General features: G+C 32.9%; 1 protein-coding gene across 41 annotated transcripts in view; it reads right to left on the bottom strand.

Annotated features, from left to right (window-relative positions):
• Window positions 1-17,706, bottom strand: part of LOC147844672 (uncharacterized) — a 138,076-nt gene that overhangs the window by 119,308 nt on the left and 1,062 nt on the right. For 21 of the 41 annotated variants that reach the window (XR_015482979.1, XR_015482945.1, XR_015482969.1 and 18 more), the window contains exons 2-6: window positions 16,958-17,187; window positions 16,781-16,838; window positions 15,058-15,134; window positions 6,938-7,029; window positions 1,877-2,027 (exon numbers count right to left, since the gene is read on the bottom strand). The gene's annotated coding sequence lies outside the window, so the exon portion shown is untranslated. The remainder of the gene's footprint in view (window positions 1-1,876; window positions 2,028-6,937; window positions 7,030-15,057; window positions 15,135-16,780; window positions 16,839-16,957; window positions 17,188-17,706) is intronic. The other 20 variants (XR_015482954.1, XR_015482970.1, XR_015482958.1 and 17 more) reach the window with 2 other exon arrangements.

Raw genomic sequence — 17,706 nt, 5'->3', positions numbered from 1 at the left:
ATCATTCTTTATAATAACATTAATAAAAATGTTAGTAAATGTAGAAATTAATTCAAATGATTTACTTCAACTTCATGTAAAAGAGTATAGAATATATATTAAAAATGAACATGTTTTTACTCCATCCCTACTGAAAAGTAACATTAAACTTTAATATAAAAAAAGAGCTTGTGTGTACACATAGTAAACAAAATATTTCTCTCTGTGCAGAAGATTTTTGTGACAAATGCTCCAGGTTAATTCCTAAAAAGACACAGGGGGATGCAAACAACAACAAAAACTGCATTAAATGGGACATTTGCACGAACCATCCAAATGTGGGAGTTTTTATTTTGTTTTTCACTTTTCATTTGTCTTAGATCATCACAGCAAAGATTCAAATGAGAGTTCCTGAGACGCGCACAGGCATCACCCTAATGTGTTTCTTTCTGCCACATCTCTTTACAAAGATAGACCATTAAAGCTGATCACAGAGGCATGTCTAGCATCAGTTCAGTCTTTTTTATTTGCTCGAGGGAGGATGCCCTTCATTAAAATAACAACGGCTCATCTCATGCATATGGAAATGGAACTTTCTCCATCTCCGGCGCTGGGTCTGGCCTGTCCTCGGAAAAGTCTTATACAGGACACGTCGCAGGATTAGGAGGAGCTCATAGGTTTATCCGCATGGCTCCATTGATGCATACACAAACCCAAATCCTAACCCTGAGCAAAGTGACCCAAACTGAAAGACTGATCTGAAATCAGCAATGATGGGGATCAGGCGCAGCATTGTGGGTTGGCTTTGTGAAGGGCGTTGAATCTCTGAATGTTTTAATACCTTGTATGCATCATCATTAAATTTAAATAAGAACCACTCACTAAGGCTCTTAGCTACTTTTGACCGACAGGTAAACTAACCAATAATAGGGATTATATGATCCAGCCAATAGGATTAGATCTTACGCAGCCAGTTCATTTGGTATTTTGTTATACCAATTTATTTGAAAATAAACAATGACATCTTATTATTCTAACAAAAAAAGTTAATAAAACACCAGCCCCCACAGGCACTTATAATGCAAGATGCCATCACATACTAACATCATTTAATCTCAAATTATGTTGTAAAGTAAGGGCCATTTATTAAAAAAATAATAAAGCTAATGATGGATAACGTTTACCACTTAACTCAGTGTAGCATCATGACTTTTTTTTAATAACCTAGAAAAAAATGTACCACTTATTCAAACAATTTACCAAAAATCATATCACTTAGCCAATGAAACTTAATAAACATGTCATTTAAAGTGTATTCTGACAAATATGATCATCGCTCTTGGCTAAGCCCCTGTTGGAAATACTAACTCTTGATTTATTTCAACCTTTTTTATCAGACATACTACAATAACCAATAAAATAGGACAGAAAGCAAAACTCCTAATCATTCAAAACAAAAGCCTTCATGATCAAAATAAGCCTGTTGAAATCTGTCCTCACTTCAGACCACCATACTGTCATCTAATTCCCCAAAAATCCTTTTGTCTTCGCTGGATGAAAATGTTTGGGTGAAGGGGGCCTGTGGAAGTGTGTCTCGCAGTGGGGTCAGCATAATAACAAGATTAGTGAGTTTTAATTTAGATTAAACAGGGTTTGGCTGTGATCGAGGCCCCCGCTGTTATTCCCTCTGTACAAAGGAGGGGATCGTGCGGACATCAAACAGACATGAGAGTGACATGCTGTTCACCGCTGCACTTCATTAGGCAGAACAGCTGGGTAAATGCATCATCTGCGGCATTGACTCCAGAGAATTAAAGAAGGATTCATGTTGATTTGCATTATATTTATTCATGCCCAGCGTATTCCTTGTAAAACAGTATTGACTAAACAAACTTACTTTTGATGTCTTCGGGATTTGATGGTGTACTGCTAAAACAATTTTTTTGGTTACGATGTGAAGTATGAAGACCTGAGACCAGAGATGCCCAAATAGGGCCAGCAGTCCAAAGTTGGCCCATGGTAACCTTTGATTTGGCCTGCCATTCCATCTGAGAAGAGAAGGAGAATAATGGAAAGGTAAAGGCTAATGCCTTCAACAGAGCTCATCATTTCTAATTTTAACATAACCTTTTGTTTATGTGTTTATTTGTTGAGACACACTCAAAAAATGATTGTTTTTTGTTTGGAACCCAGAATTTTTTACAGTGTAAGAAAATTTCAATTAAATGTTGTGCATGAATCAGGTTTTAAAAACTGTAAGGATCCTCAACGAGCAAGTCAAGTGTATTCAATGTTTTCAGCATTATGAAAGTGTTTGTTTGTTTTTATTGTAAGAAGTTTATTATAAAATGTAAAGAGTTATTTACAATTTAATATTAATGCGAATGAAGTACTTTTTAAAGTATTTTTTTCCAAATATTAATAAATTAAGAAATTGCCAACTAACCAAGATTTGGGCACCCGTGCCTGGGACCAAAGAGATATTGATAAATGTAGTGTAATTTCATAACATTTAGATTTTTAAAACATTCGGTATCAAACATTCAGTACACAAGTTGCATCCAACATGCTCTTTTGCACATTAAAATATGCATACATTTTTAAATATTTACTTGCTTAAAATAATGTACTACTCCAAAATAGGCTATTTTTAGGTATTTTACCTCGAGTTTGTTTTATTATTAGCATAATTATGACCAAAAAGAATATTTCTTTAAATATTTTTACTATAAGAAACAGGGAGTTTTAATATTGAACCACAACTCATTGTGTTTCACTGTATTGTACAAAGAACAAATATTCAGGGAGAAAAAGAAATGCTTTTATTATTATTTAAATTGTATTTATTATCAAAATGAAACATAACAGTAACAACAATAATAATAATAATACTTTAAAAGTTTTATTTTTATTTTATGTCAGAAATTACAAGTTAATTTAACAACTGAAAAAAGCAGCAAACAACATATTGAATTAAATGTTAAATATTGAAATACTATTTTCTTGTAAAAACATAATCCAATGTTTTGTTTTGTTTTTCATATCCAAGCTGTTTTTGAAAATATATAATAAAAATCTAGCATAGAAATACTTTTCACTCAAAAATGGCTGGTCAATTTCACAAATAATTACAAAGAAACAGCAAGCAAACATTGTATTAAACATTATATTTGAAGTAGGAAATAATTAAATGTAAAACCTACCCTAACGATCTTTATTTACAACTACGAAAAATCTTTTTTACAGTGTAGTAGTTCAGAAGATTTACACGAACGTCCCTCCCCTTTAATCACAATAACCGCCTGTCTCTGACAAGCAATAGTAAGTAGCAAATCATGGTTTGGTGTGCCTCCGGTTCATCTAATGCTCATAATTTATTTTCTTTTTCCAGGCCATCAATTTCACCGCATGCAGACCAAGTGGCTAGAATTCATTCGTTTTGATAGTGACTTCATTGCTTTCACCAACAGCACTTGTCAAGAGTGGTTTTGACAAACTAAATGCGATTACATATTAAAAAGAGGAATTTGTGGTACCTTGACTGATATTAGCATAATGTGGATAAATCAATCCCATTTCAGGCCTGTGGATTTTAAAAGCATTACAGTTCATCTCCTGCTTGTGAATATGACGACTTACAAAAAATAAATAAATAAATAAATAAAAATACATTTTTAAATCTTCATTTCGACCAGATTTTAACAGATTTTAACTGTTAACAGGGCTGTGGCAGTGATGCTAATGCAGTGCTGGGCAAACGTCAGCAGAACATTATGCATGTGCCCGATTTACGGCAACTGCCTTCATTACGCAAAACCTGATTAAATGTTCCCTCCAGGCCAAGGTAATGATCCCTCACCCATTGTTATTCATATTCGCTAAGGGTTCAGGGCTAAGCAGCTCCTTGTATCTCCACTCTTGGCTCCATTAATAATGTCTATTCACTGCTGTAAGTTCGGCATTCGTAAATGACACCTGGGGGTCCTCGCAAATGGTGTGCGATTGCAGATGGGGCCTAGTGGAGAGTGTATTAATGTCCATTTGTTTGTGTGTTTGTGTCTGCGTGACAAGTGGACATATGTTATCTAGCATTTCTAGCAAAAGCCCAGATCGCCCTCGCTAATGCTCAGATGCTCCCCAAAGAATCACAATGCACACATTTACATAATGCTGTAATGTAAAAACAATCAAACCAGTGGGCAGGATAGAGGGAGGAGGAGGTAAGGCTAAATATCGCCTCTCATTTTCACTCCATGGATACTGCTGCTACTACTGATGGCGTCACACCTTTTTCAAATTAAACCTCAAAGAGATTTATACAAAAGCATTTTTTATAATGGCATGTTGTCAAAACAGTGTTGTGCAATGCCTGTTTACACTGGATAACGTAGCTAATTGAACCTAAAGGGATTTAGGAAGGTTTTGATGAGCTGGAAGCAATGTATTTGTTTTGCTGAAGTTTAATTAAAGAAAAAAAATCAAATAACAGTATAGTGCATAATCAAAATACAGTATTTGAAGTTTCACAGTTCTGGCAATAGAGATTAAAATTAAATCAACCTACAGTTTACAATTCCAAAGTCACTGTTTATTCCTGAAGATATAACAGAAGTAAAATAAGAGTTTTAAAGACTGTATGAGTTACATATGGTGTATTCTGAATCTCTAAATAAAACACTAAATAAAAATAACAAAAAATGATTTTAAAAAAATAAATAGTTATAACATGTTCAGTTGGGTGACATGGTGGCCCAGTGGTTAGGACTGTCGCCTGGTTCAAGTCCTGGCTGGGTAAGTTGGCATTTCTGTGTGGAGTTTGTATGTTTTCCCTGTGTTTGCGTGGGTTTCCTCTGGGTGCTCCAGTTTCCCCCAAAGTCCAAAGACATACAGTGTAGTTGAATTGAATAAGCTAAATGGGCCGTAGTGTGTGTGTGTGTGTGTGTGTGTGTGTGTGTGTGTGTGTGTGTGTGTGTGTGTGTGTGTGTGTGTGTGTGTGTGTGTGTGTGTGTGTTTGCGTGTGTGCGCGTGCGTGCGTGTGTGTGTGTGTGAATGAGTGTGTATGGATGATTCCCAGTATTGGGTTGCAGCTGGAAGGGCATCCGCTGTGTAAAACATATGCTGGATAAGTTGGCAGTTCATTCCGCTGTGGTGACCATGATAAATAAAGGGGCTAAGCCAAAGGAAAATAAATTAATGAATGATAACACGTTTAGTTTTCAGTTTCTACTGACTTTGGCTTTGTTTTGACATACAAAAAATACACACATCAGTCAAATCAGCATGGTAGAATGATTACTAATAAACTAATACTGTATCTTTAATCAGTTATTTTCAAATTAGGAAGTGTTATCACAACTAAAACTTTATGGGTGACAACTTTGCCAAAACAATCAGTGAAAATAACCAAAAATTGCTATTATGCATGCCAGTACAGTAATTGACTATGTCTACAAACATGCAATCTTGATGTTCACCATTGCTATTTTAGTTGTTGTTGTTTTCACAAAATAATATTTTAGTAGTTTACAGAAAGATAGTATTATTTTGTTTGCTTTTAATTTTGCTTTTCAGACCTCAAAAAAAAAAAAACACTGTGGTAAAAGTTTTCTGTTTTTAGTTAAAATCAGCATTGTGCACATTTTAAAAAATCCATATGCATATACAAACATCCGATTTTAAATGATTACAATTCAAATGTACTTTATTACATTGGACAGCGGCAACATTAAATCAGGAAGACTCTGCACAGAGTTCAACAATCATTAATGTTGCCATCTTTCTGCTCAATCATCTCAGTGCCGCCGACTTTCCATCCGATGCATTCTCTAAATCATCTTTCCAGGCTCAGTACCTCCCCAGACCCCCAGCATGCAGACAATCAAGTGTTTTCTGAATCACTCGGCCCACCGCCTGATAAATTATTCAGCTGGATATAAGTAGACACTAAAAATTTAATGATTTGGCGAGTTGGATTCTGTAGAACAAACCGGAATACGAAGAGAGGATCGATGTGGCCTGGATCTTAATATTTTACCATAATGGCACAGCTGGGTTGTTTTAATAAAAGCCTTTTGATATATTGCCCTTTATATGCGGATTTACTGATTTGTGATACTGTGAGCAGATGAAAACACTTGATTGGAAGTGATATATACACATTCTGAGGCAAAAGTTATGTTCCTATGAATACAAATGCATTAACAGGCTGTATGTAGGAATCGTACTATAAAGCTGCATAAATAAATAAACACTCAATCTTCCATTCATCATCTTGGAAATGAAAGGTAAATTTAGATTTAATATGGGGTTCTGATTCACACACCTGCTGGACCCACATATCAACACAGGCGCACAAGGCAGTGTGAACTGGAGTGTGAAAAAGCATTTTATAAAAACATGCGTATACACACACACACACACACACACACACACACACACGTATGTTTGCTTTTCAGACATGATAGGGAATTCCATTAACTTCCATTATTTATAAACTTTGCTGATGATTTTTATTTTACACTCTCTTCCTAAAAAAACGTAAACTTTTTTGTTGTCATTAAAACTTTTAATATGTTGTGCATATACCTGAAAACCTGACAATGATGTGATTACAGAGATGTATTGGATGTTTTCGTTTCAACCTGGAATAAGTGATTATTAGAGCACTAGTTTATCTACAAAATCTACATCTTAGACATGAATTTTTAGATATTAAATAGACATTTAGAATATTTAAGATGTTAAAGGAAAAATTTTATGCAAATTTATTATTATTTTAATTTAAAGAAAATTTGAGATTTTCTACATTTAAGATTTTCCAGACTAAACAATCTTTAAAAATCATTAGTTGCACTCCTAAGTTAACAATTATATGGCGAATATGACAAGAATACAAAACTATCAAGGACAATGCCTTTAAAGATTTAGATCAGGGGTAAATGTGCTAAGAGTTGCTAACCTGCTCAAGTCATAGTCAGTATGCAGAACTCGTCTCCTGCTTCATTTGTTCATCCTTGCAGAACTGCACTGATCCAACTTCAAGAGGACATTCTGAAGGACAAAAAGTCAAACAACATCAAACAATTCTATGGTCTCAGTTGAAATTCTTTTAAAAAATAAATCAAAACCATGTTTACTCTTGTTAACAATTAAAGCTTGGCATTCATTTGCAGTACATCACTAAACATTGGGCTGAATTACTTTTTTAAAAAATTGTGTCAGTGTCATTTCTTGGACAACCACAGCATGTACCAACTTTAATGGCTCTAATAAGAATCATATTGCAGACTGTACTATAAGAAACCTAAATAAAAACAACAACAACAACAACTACAACAAGAAATTGGTTGGAAATTAGAAGTTCTGTATAATGTTTTATTCTCTTGTACAACATACACCAATTACCATTATTTACATATATAACGTTTATAGTGTATGTCCTCATAAGGGAATGGGGGAGAGATATTGTTTCATAATGCAAAGCATATTTTTAACATTAGTTCAGGTAGATTTTTAGGTAGAATTTATATGAAAAAGATTAAAAAGTAAATTAATTCAAACTTCAATCATCTTCAAATGTAAGGGTATTGGATTGGATTTCATACCTTGTTTCAAATCAAGGAGAGCATAGAAATATCATAATATTGATAAAAGTGAAAGGTCTGAACTGAGATATCCTGCTCATAAGTCTGTGGTATTGGAAATCTATGCTTTTCATTACTCCAGTTTACCTAAAAATCTCTACTGCCCCCAAATGGGATACAACAACCAGATGACATTTGCACAGAATGTATGATTTTCTGGTTAGTTTTGCATTTTAGAACAAGTATTTGTTTGCTAGCTCTCCCTTGTAATTTATTCCACCGAAATCAGCAATATCTCAAGTGCTTAAATCCTATTTATCGCCGATGACATCACTTCCCTCAACTTACGTGTGCACTTACGCAGAGGTGCAAAGCCAAGCAATAATGGCACAATGAAATAGCCTGCAGCTCTGCATGGATCAATGGCTGGTTTTGTAAACCTAAACACGTAGCTCCAGAGTCAGTTATAGAAAGGACAAGACATGCTCCCAACCTCAAGACCCTGGCCTTCAGACCACATTCCAACTTACATTCACCACCTCCATCCAAAAACAACAAGAAACACCTCTCAAACTCAAGTACAAGAATGACTGTGCAAAAGCAAATGCTGATGTTGGCATTGTGAAAAGGGCCGAGCTTATATTTTGTACACTAATAAGGCTGTTTGTACTTCCATGCTTTGTAATCAAGCTAGTTTGTGCTTTGTTGTAATATATGCATCACGAATATAATTGTGCATACAGAAAGGATTTGGTCAACACTGTCCGAAACAAAAAAAGACAACAAATAAGTGCTGAGCGCAAGAACTCTCTTAGACCTGCAAGTCAACGCTCACTGTGAATCAATAAGAGAAACAGAGCTCACTTTCTCCATTTATTACTCGAAGAGGCGATAAATTACAGAACAGCACTTCACGCCAATGTTAATAAGTTCAAAACAGGAGAGTTAGCAACTTTCCACGCCATTATCATATTTTGTTTTAAATCCGAGCTATTGACATAATTGGGCAGCTGAACACTAGGGTGACTTTAACAATACATACTTTATTCAGTGCCGTGTCAGCCAAACTGTGTGCAAAAAGACTCAAAGTAATAAGATCTCCTGGGAATTCGACCTGTGAGAGAGGTGCCTTAGGATCCATCGTTTTGCGCTTCACAGTAAGCAGCACTACACAGTTAAATGCCCCATGTGTGTTGAAAGGCCAATTCACTACAAGGATTTTCAGCTATCTCTTAAGAAAATGAATGTGGTGGAATCTCTGACTTACTTTTCTAGTGGATAATAAGGCATCTAATGTGACTCAAAATTGAATATTATACGGGTCTAACTATCACATAGTAGTAACGATGCTTTCACATGATAAATAAGAAGAAATAAAAATATTTACACACATTGAAGTCAGAATTATTAACTCTCCTGAAACCCTCCGAGTGCAGTCTAAAGACATGCAATATAGGTAAATTAAAAAAAATTAATTAGTGTATTTAGTGTAATTAGTAGTGTATGTGTGTGAATGAGTGTGTATGAATGTTTCCCAGTACTGGATTGCAGCTGGAAGTTGCAAAACATATACTGGATAAGTTGGCGGTTCATAAAGGACTAAGCCGAAGAAAAATTAATGAATGAATTAATTTAAATTTGCCATGATGACAGTACATAATATTTGACTAAATATTTTTCAAGATACTAGTTGCTCTAAGATAATAGTATCTTTTTCAAGATACTCAGCTTAAAATGCATTTTTTAAGACTTAATTAGGTTAATTAGGTTATGAAGTTATTAGGCAAATAATTGTACAGGGTTATTAATTTAGACCTCATTTTTTTTAATAAAAAACTGTGTTTATTCTTGTGAAAATAAAAACAAATAAGTCTTTCTCCAGACAAAAAATTTTTTATATTAAATATTGTGAAAAATTCCTTGCTTTGTTTAACATAATTTAGAAAATATTTGAAAATGAAAAAATAATTACAAGAGGGCTCTTAAACTTGACTTTAACTATATATATATATATATATATATATATATATATATATTTTTTTTTTTCAAGTATTGTTTAGTTGTATTTATTTAATTAAATATAGGTTGTTTTATTTTTTTCTTACTTTTTCTAGAATATTTTTAAAAATCCCAGATTTTTAGCCGAGAACATTGGGAACCCACTGTTTGTCCCTGTGAAGAGAACAACAATCAAGTGCAGGGGCTAGGGGGATTGATTTGGACTGTTTGTACAGATCGCTTTGTCATTCTTTCTGTTGTTCTTTCTCTTCCTCTCGCTTTTAGCCCCCCACTCTTCCTCCATGCCCTGTCATTACTTGCAGAGCAAGAAATGTCACAGTGGGGCACTAATGTCAGAGCGGTACAGTCCCCTCCTGAGCGTTAAATTAAGCATTCACATCGAAGAGAGACAGAGAATGACCCTTTTAGTTCTACTGTAGACATGTGACACAAGACTGTTTAGAGCACCCAGTCACATCGACAGATCTGTTCTCGGTTTTGTCCTTTTCTTCTGAACCTAAATCTTCCATAATAGAAGTCTACCTCTCAAACGACCTTCAAAAGAATTAGATTTTTTTCTATTTCTGATTCTTTTGGATTCACTTTCTTTTGATGTCTACCAAACTACATGACATCCATGTTCAATAATTCAACTCTATGCTTGAGTTTTGAATATTAGGTACAAAATATTGCTATGTGGTTTACAAGGTCTGCATTTGATGTTTTAGTGCACATGGTGGTTTGGTGGTCTAGTTAAATAATTCACACCATATAAACATCACCACAAATTTCAGTGGAAATCCCTGTAAGCACTTATTCAACATATTCTAGCGTAAAAACAAGCTATGACAGATGCCAAAAGACATTGACAAGGGCAACACACTGACTCATCAAAACCTACCGAATCGTTTGCTGCTGTCAATCAACATCTGTCAATGTGGTGGGGATTTGCCTTCATTTGTCTACACTCTAAAAAAAAGGTTCCTAGAGGTTCTATATAGAACCTTGGGGTTCTATACTTGGCCAGTAGAACCTTTTACCCAAAAAATGGTTCCATTTAGAACCCTTTGAGTGCAAAGAACCTTTTTGATTAAAATGGTTCTATAGTTTTTGATTCATAACATACTTATCTAGTAAAGATTATAAAATAATTATAAGCTATAACACAGATATACAAAGCTTTTTGAGTAAAAACCTAATAAAATGAATGCTGTAGTCAAAAACTTTATCAGTGTACAGTATGATGTGATTTTTTTCATTCAGGTTTGCACATTAGCATATAACTTATATTTTATATATACTTAATATTTAACATTTTTAACAAATTATTTTGTGAAATAAATAAAATAAGCAGTTTATTTATTTAGACAGTGCAGTTTAATAATTTATTTAAAACTAATAATCATTGTCGTGGACAGGTGGTGAAGAGCCTCGAGAGTGACGGTTAATTTTTCGAAAGGAAAAGTCCACCAAAGCTTCATCATTCACACAATATATATATATATTATATATATATATATATATATATATATATATATATATATATATATATATATATATATATATATATATATATATATATATATATATATATATATATAATTAAAGGTTTAATATTTTACAATACATTTAGCCTGCCTTTTTGTGTCCTTTATAAATAACACCTGATCTTTCATCTATGGATTATTAAAATATGTTTGGTTTTAAAAGGTTTTAATAATATCCAGGGACGGACTGGCCATAGGGAGAACCGGGACCTTTCCCGGTGGCCTGATGGTCAATCTAGCCTGCCACCGTGACTCTGGCCTGCTGCGCATACACAGACTCGGTGCGGGCACGAGCGCTGCACTGCTACCTAAATAAAGAACCCTTAAATGGTTCTAAATATAACCATCTAACTTGAATTTGAAGAACCATTTGGGGTTCTATTTAATAATCCCTTAAAATAGTTCTATTTAGAACCTTTTTGGGGTTCCATATATGAAGCGCTTGATAGAACCATTTTTGGTTCTATATAGAACCGTCTATTTTAAGAGTGTAGTTATTTACCAGTGAAAACACCTGAAAAAAACATGTGTGTTCCCAGCAAAAAACACAACAGAATTCTTTAATTTTCAATTATTAAGATTATTAAGATTGCATGCATTGCCATATTGGTCCTCATATATCTGTAAATGTAAACAACATTGAGACAATGTATATTATCAGCCTTTGTTTTTTTGTTTTTTTTACCCCAGATTAGTCTGCCCCAGGACACTGGAAGACGTAGACTTTAGTTACTGGTATGACCCAGATGGGAGTGAGATTTAGAACATTGTTTTTTTAATCCTTGTTCTGGGAACTCACCGCTTTGCACATGTGGCAATATGTTATCTTACACACCCCGTTCAGTTCATGGAGCTCTCTCCTAATGATCCACAGATCTGAATCAGATTTGTCAAAGGAGGGTGACATACACAATGTGCAGTGATGGGTCCCCAGAACCAGGATTAAAAAAATCACTGGTTTAGAGAGTTTAACAGAGAGTTCAAGTACAACTGAGGATTGGTGCCATGACCCGGGTTGCAAGAAACACAATAGAGACTAAAGTGTTTAGTGTCCTTGCTCTAGCTCTCATGCCAGAAAAGCTAGAATGAATCCACTTGAAATGGGAATATAGAATAGGGGTTTGAGGATGAGCGTATTTGAGGCCAACTAAGAGCTGTGTGAGTAAATCTCCATGTTTGCAAATCAGGGGAAAAAAAAACAGCTTTCCTATTCTGTCAGTTCTCTCCCAATCTTCCCTCTGTTTCTGTTGACAACTACAAATATATGGGAATGATCCATCTCTGGCCCCATTCCTGACATGTGACAGAGACACCATACGCAAAGTATTTTCGCCCTTTGTGAATGAAAGATCATTTTTGCACCTGTTCGCCACAGGACTTGCGGGGGTGGAAGGCACAGACGGAGAGAGAGAGAGAGAGAAAAACAGAGAGAACACAGAACCAGGGAAGAGAGGGGGGGATAATATGAGATGAGAAGCAGGCATGGCAACAGGTTACGAGGGAAAAGCAAAAGGTGCCGATATCTTAATGGTTCAGTAAATTGGCTGTTTGCTACACATCAGCCCACAGACAGACACTCAGCACCACAGGGCCTCCCAGAAAACACAGCAGAACAACAGAGAATTCTCCTAATTATGAGCTGATTGCACTGACAGCAATCCGTGCTCTGATTACAGCTGGAATAAATTATACAAGCCTCTATTCATGGTTAAAGGGCTTGGGCTATTTCTGGCTTCATTCCTTCGTTTCCAACCACAGATAAGGCCTGTCTGACTGTGCATGGCAAAGATCACACTAGATGTCTCGTTTGGGGATGCCCACATTTTGTGAGTCAATAATGCAAACAGTCTTTTCATTTGATTGTTCAACTCACAGATTAGTTGAACTTAAGGTCAAAGAAAAAGTGCTTAAAGGAACATGGAATTATGAAATTTTATAAGCATTGTTTAAGACTGTAAAAAGTTGACTCAACTTAAGGCAACAAACTTCAAGACATTTTTTAATTAACTTTAAACCCAATTACCGCACTTGACTTTATTTAAATTGAGTAAACTAAAAAAATATCCTGAAGTTTGTTGCCTTAAATTTTAAAAGTTTACTTTTTTACAACACCCACATTTTTGACTCAAGGACCCCTAAAACCACTATTTGAAGCCACACAGGATTCTCATACTTCTGCTTTAATACGTTTTGGCAGTGACTGTATTTTAAAATAATTGTTCTGAAAAAAATTATACAAATATTTCATCATAACATAAATATTGAACGTCAACTGCTTCAAATATCAACTGTATCTTAAAAAAATAGGCACTATATAATTAATAAGCACTAGTATCTAATGAATAAGTAGTATCTAATGAATAAGCACTATCTACTGAATAGGTACTAGTACTTAATAGATCATAAGGGTTATTGATTTAATGTCAAAACGGCTTGCCATGGTTATATAGAACTATTATGTAAAAAGAACTTTTAATGAACCATCTATTTTAGGAATCTTAATTAGAATTACAACAGAAAAATGTAAGCTTTAAATTTAAATTTACATCTTTAAAAAATCTGTATTTATTCAAAGTACTTTTTAACAAAACATTTCAATAAAGTATTTATAAATAAATGCATTAATGGAATTTTCTTCAATACTTGTTATTAATTTTTATTATTACTCACAAATAGACTGACTTTTTTTCTCAAATATTAGATTTTAGGCATGGACATAATATACATTCATTTATTTATTAAAAATAAAACATACAATATTCTGTATATGAAGAGCTCAGATGCAGTGCCATCTGTAATTTTCTTTTATAACGAGCATTTATCTCAGCCCTTTCTGTTATTGTTCAGTTATTTAATGTTAAAGGTGATAACAAATAACCAAATCTTTGCCTAAAACGTGAAATTACTGAACCTAGACATAGGAGTCTGAGAAAAATTATAATTTTAGAATGAAATTTATGGCATTATATATAATAAGCAAAGCACAACTTGTTTTTCTTTCACGATTTGCTATAACATAACATATTGTCTGTTTAACTCAAACCAAAACAAACTGTGACTGGTTGTCTTCTTGACAATCTTTGTCATGTAAGTGAGTGAAGTGTCCATTATTCCTCCCTCGGTGACTTCAACTCATGAGCTCCTCACTAGCCTGACAATTACCATGAATTATCTTCACTTCCAGACAATCAATTAAGAGAATTATTGAACTCCTCTGAAACCTTATCGGTTCTCCCCAGCAGGGCAGCACAGTGAAGATAGATCACAGATTGTGAAACCTCTAAAGACTGTCTCTTTATCACCTGGGAATTTGCTCTGCGTATTGCCGCATGGGCCTGCAGTCACTTTGCCATAATGGTTAAGATTTAGGCTGGCATAAACAACCTTTAAGGTAAAGTTTTAGGCAATAAACTAAAGTGCACTTCAGGTCTTCATGCCAACAGCAAAAGATGCCAGGCTAATGGAGGGGAATTATCCATTACACAATTTCCCTAGTGATTAAAAATTATTTTTGATACAGAGCTTGTATTAATGGATTAAACGCAGACAATAGTACTGTTGTACAGTCGCAAAAGCTGTTTTGTTTTTTTGGGATGATTTAACATTTGGTTAGACAAACTAACGCATGCAGTGTTGTCATTACAATCGTGAGCTGCATCAGTAGTTCATGTTACTTAGCAGTTTTAAAACGATCATTTTCTGCCATCTAGCGATATTTGTAGGTCAAACAGACGTGGTGAAACATTTCTAATACCATATTGCCCTCTTTTGGACGCTTTTAACATTTAATAAACAGACGTGAACTTTCTTAAAATCGTCCTGCTTCTGCACCAAACGATTACTGTACGATAATACATTCAAAGTGGCTTTATTACCCTATTGTTTTGTACTTAACATGTGATATATGCAAAGGCACAAACATTTGAACGAAAATAGTCAAAAATACTCACCAAACTCAAGTTTTTTTTATAGATAACTCAAAGCATGCGAATCCAATTGCGTCTTTGCCCTTTCCATCACGCGTGTCCTACAGCGCAAAAGATTAATTAAGACATAATGGGAAACAGGTGTTAGCGGTTTGATTATTGGAAGACTTTTCTTTTGTATTATTTTTATTCAGAATTTGAAATATGTCTCGTATATTAAGTCATGGGAATAGTTTAAGACAGTGCAGTTAAGTTGGTGTACATTTTTTGCCATTTAATATCTATTAATTAATCAGACATTACAACTTTTTTTGTCATAACATGGCTATTAGCAATACAAAATGAATACATTTTTCCAAATAATATAATATAATATAATATAATATAATATAATATAATATAATATAATATAATATAATATAATATAATATAATATAATATAATATAATATTGACAATTGAAAAACTGTTATACATTTACATGTGAATTTTTTAATTGCTGTCTTGTAAATCCAGGCACTTGAATAGACCACTCAAATGAAGCATTCTGGCAACACACACATACATATATATATATATATATATATATATATATATATATATATATATATATATATATATATATATATATATATATATATATATATATATATATATATGTCAGTATAATTTGCAGTATGTCAGTATAATTTGCAATGAATTAAAATAATAATAATCATAAGCATAATAATAATAATAATAATAAGAAGAAGAAGAAGAAGAAGAAGAAGAAGAAGAAGAAGAAGAATACATTAGTTGATTTTTTTATTTGATTAATTTGGTAATTTAACTAATTAATATAAAATTTGTTTATTTGTTTTACATGTATATATTTGTTTTTGTTATTTTCTACCAGGGTAGTCCTGAAGTACACAAACTGAAGTATCACAATACAGGTAGTATTGCGATACTGTATTAATTCATAATTAAAATATATGAAATGAAGCAAATTGTGAGAAATACTATATTTTCTATGATAAAATATGCACATTTAATTAATAATTCCCTCATTATTGAAAAAAAAGTATTATTTGCACAGACATTCTTGTTTTTGTATACTTTGATTCTTTTGTTGTTATTGCAATAATAATAATAATAATAATAATATAATAAATAAAATCATTGATTCATTCATTTATTCCTCAAGCAACATTAACTATTGTAGAACTGTTAATAACGATACTACTATTTGAAAACTACAATAGCACCACCCATATTTTGAAGCCAAGGTATTCCGGTACTACTATAGTACTGTGCAACCCTGTTCCCTACATTATATTGTAAACAGCATGAAGTATTATATTATATTATATTATATTATATTATATTATATTATATTATATTATATTATATTATGTTATGTTATGTTATGTTATGTTATATTATATTATATTATGTTATGTTATGTTATGTTATATTATATTATATTATACTATATTATATTATATTATATTATATTATATTATATTATTTTATCATGTTTCCTTTTAACAGAAAATAAATATGACAAAGCATATATATATATATATATATATATATATATATATATATATATATATATATATATATATATATATATATATATATATATATATATATATGCGCACATAATTTTGCCATAAAAACAATAAATTAAATAAAAATATTAAAAATTAAATAAAAACATTAAACATTATTTGTGAGAAATTATTTTGTAATTAAACACAAACCTGTTTTCAAACTTTGGCTCAGGAACCCCAGTGAGCCACAAGAGATTACTATAGTGGTCTGTGAAAAAAAATATGAAAAAAGCATTGAAATAAATAAAATATACTAATCAAACAAATTCATAAAAGTAATATTCAGTTAAAATAATAACACTGTGGCACTGTGGCTCAGTGACTCGCCTCACAGCAAGAAGGTCACTGGTTTGAGTCCTGGCTGGGTCAGTAGGCATTTCTATGTGGATGGCATTTCTTCCCATGTTTGCATGGATTTCCTCTGTGTTGCTCCGTTTCACCCACAGTTCAAAGGCATGCAGTAGGTGAATTTAATTATAAATTGGCCATAGTGTATCTGCTTGAATGAGTGTGTATGGATGTTTCCGTGTACTGGGTTGCAGCTGGAAGGGCATCTGCTGTGTAAAACATATGCTGGATAAGTTGGTGGTTCATGTGGTGACCCCAGATCAATATAGGAAAATGAATGAATAAATAAAAATTACAAACACAAAGATTAAGTAAAATTTTGAAAAACCTAAACTTGTAAAAGAATAAACGAATGAACATATGAATAAAACAAATGAAATGCTGTAAATGCAGTATGGGCAATTATAATGCAAAGGAAAGATATAATAATGTAACTTTATCTAATTTAAATATTTTCCAATGGACATTTTAGACTAATTGATAATATAGTTCTTTAATAAGTGATAAATTAGGCCTTTATTCAAACATCTATAACCTTTAAAGCTTTTTTAAATTATACATTTTAGCTTAGAGGTGTTTTGTATAGTCTGTTGCGACTCAAAAACTTTATATATGAAATCTTTCTATATCTAATTACATATAATTATCATATTGTTATTAATATTATTGTTAAAAACAAAAAAAAATCGGTGCCATGGAAATGTCGCATTCCCACACCCATTCCCTCA

Source organism: Danio rerio, chromosome 4 (assembly GCF_052040795.2).
Source record: "Danio rerio strain M-AB ecotype USA chromosome 4, GRCz13ab, whole genome shotgun sequence".
Lineage (NCBI taxonomy): Eukaryota > Metazoa > Chordata > Actinopteri > Cypriniformes > Danionidae > Danio > Danio rerio.
Note: the sequence above shows the minus strand (reverse complement) of the source record. Positions and strands in the feature narration are given on the sequence as shown.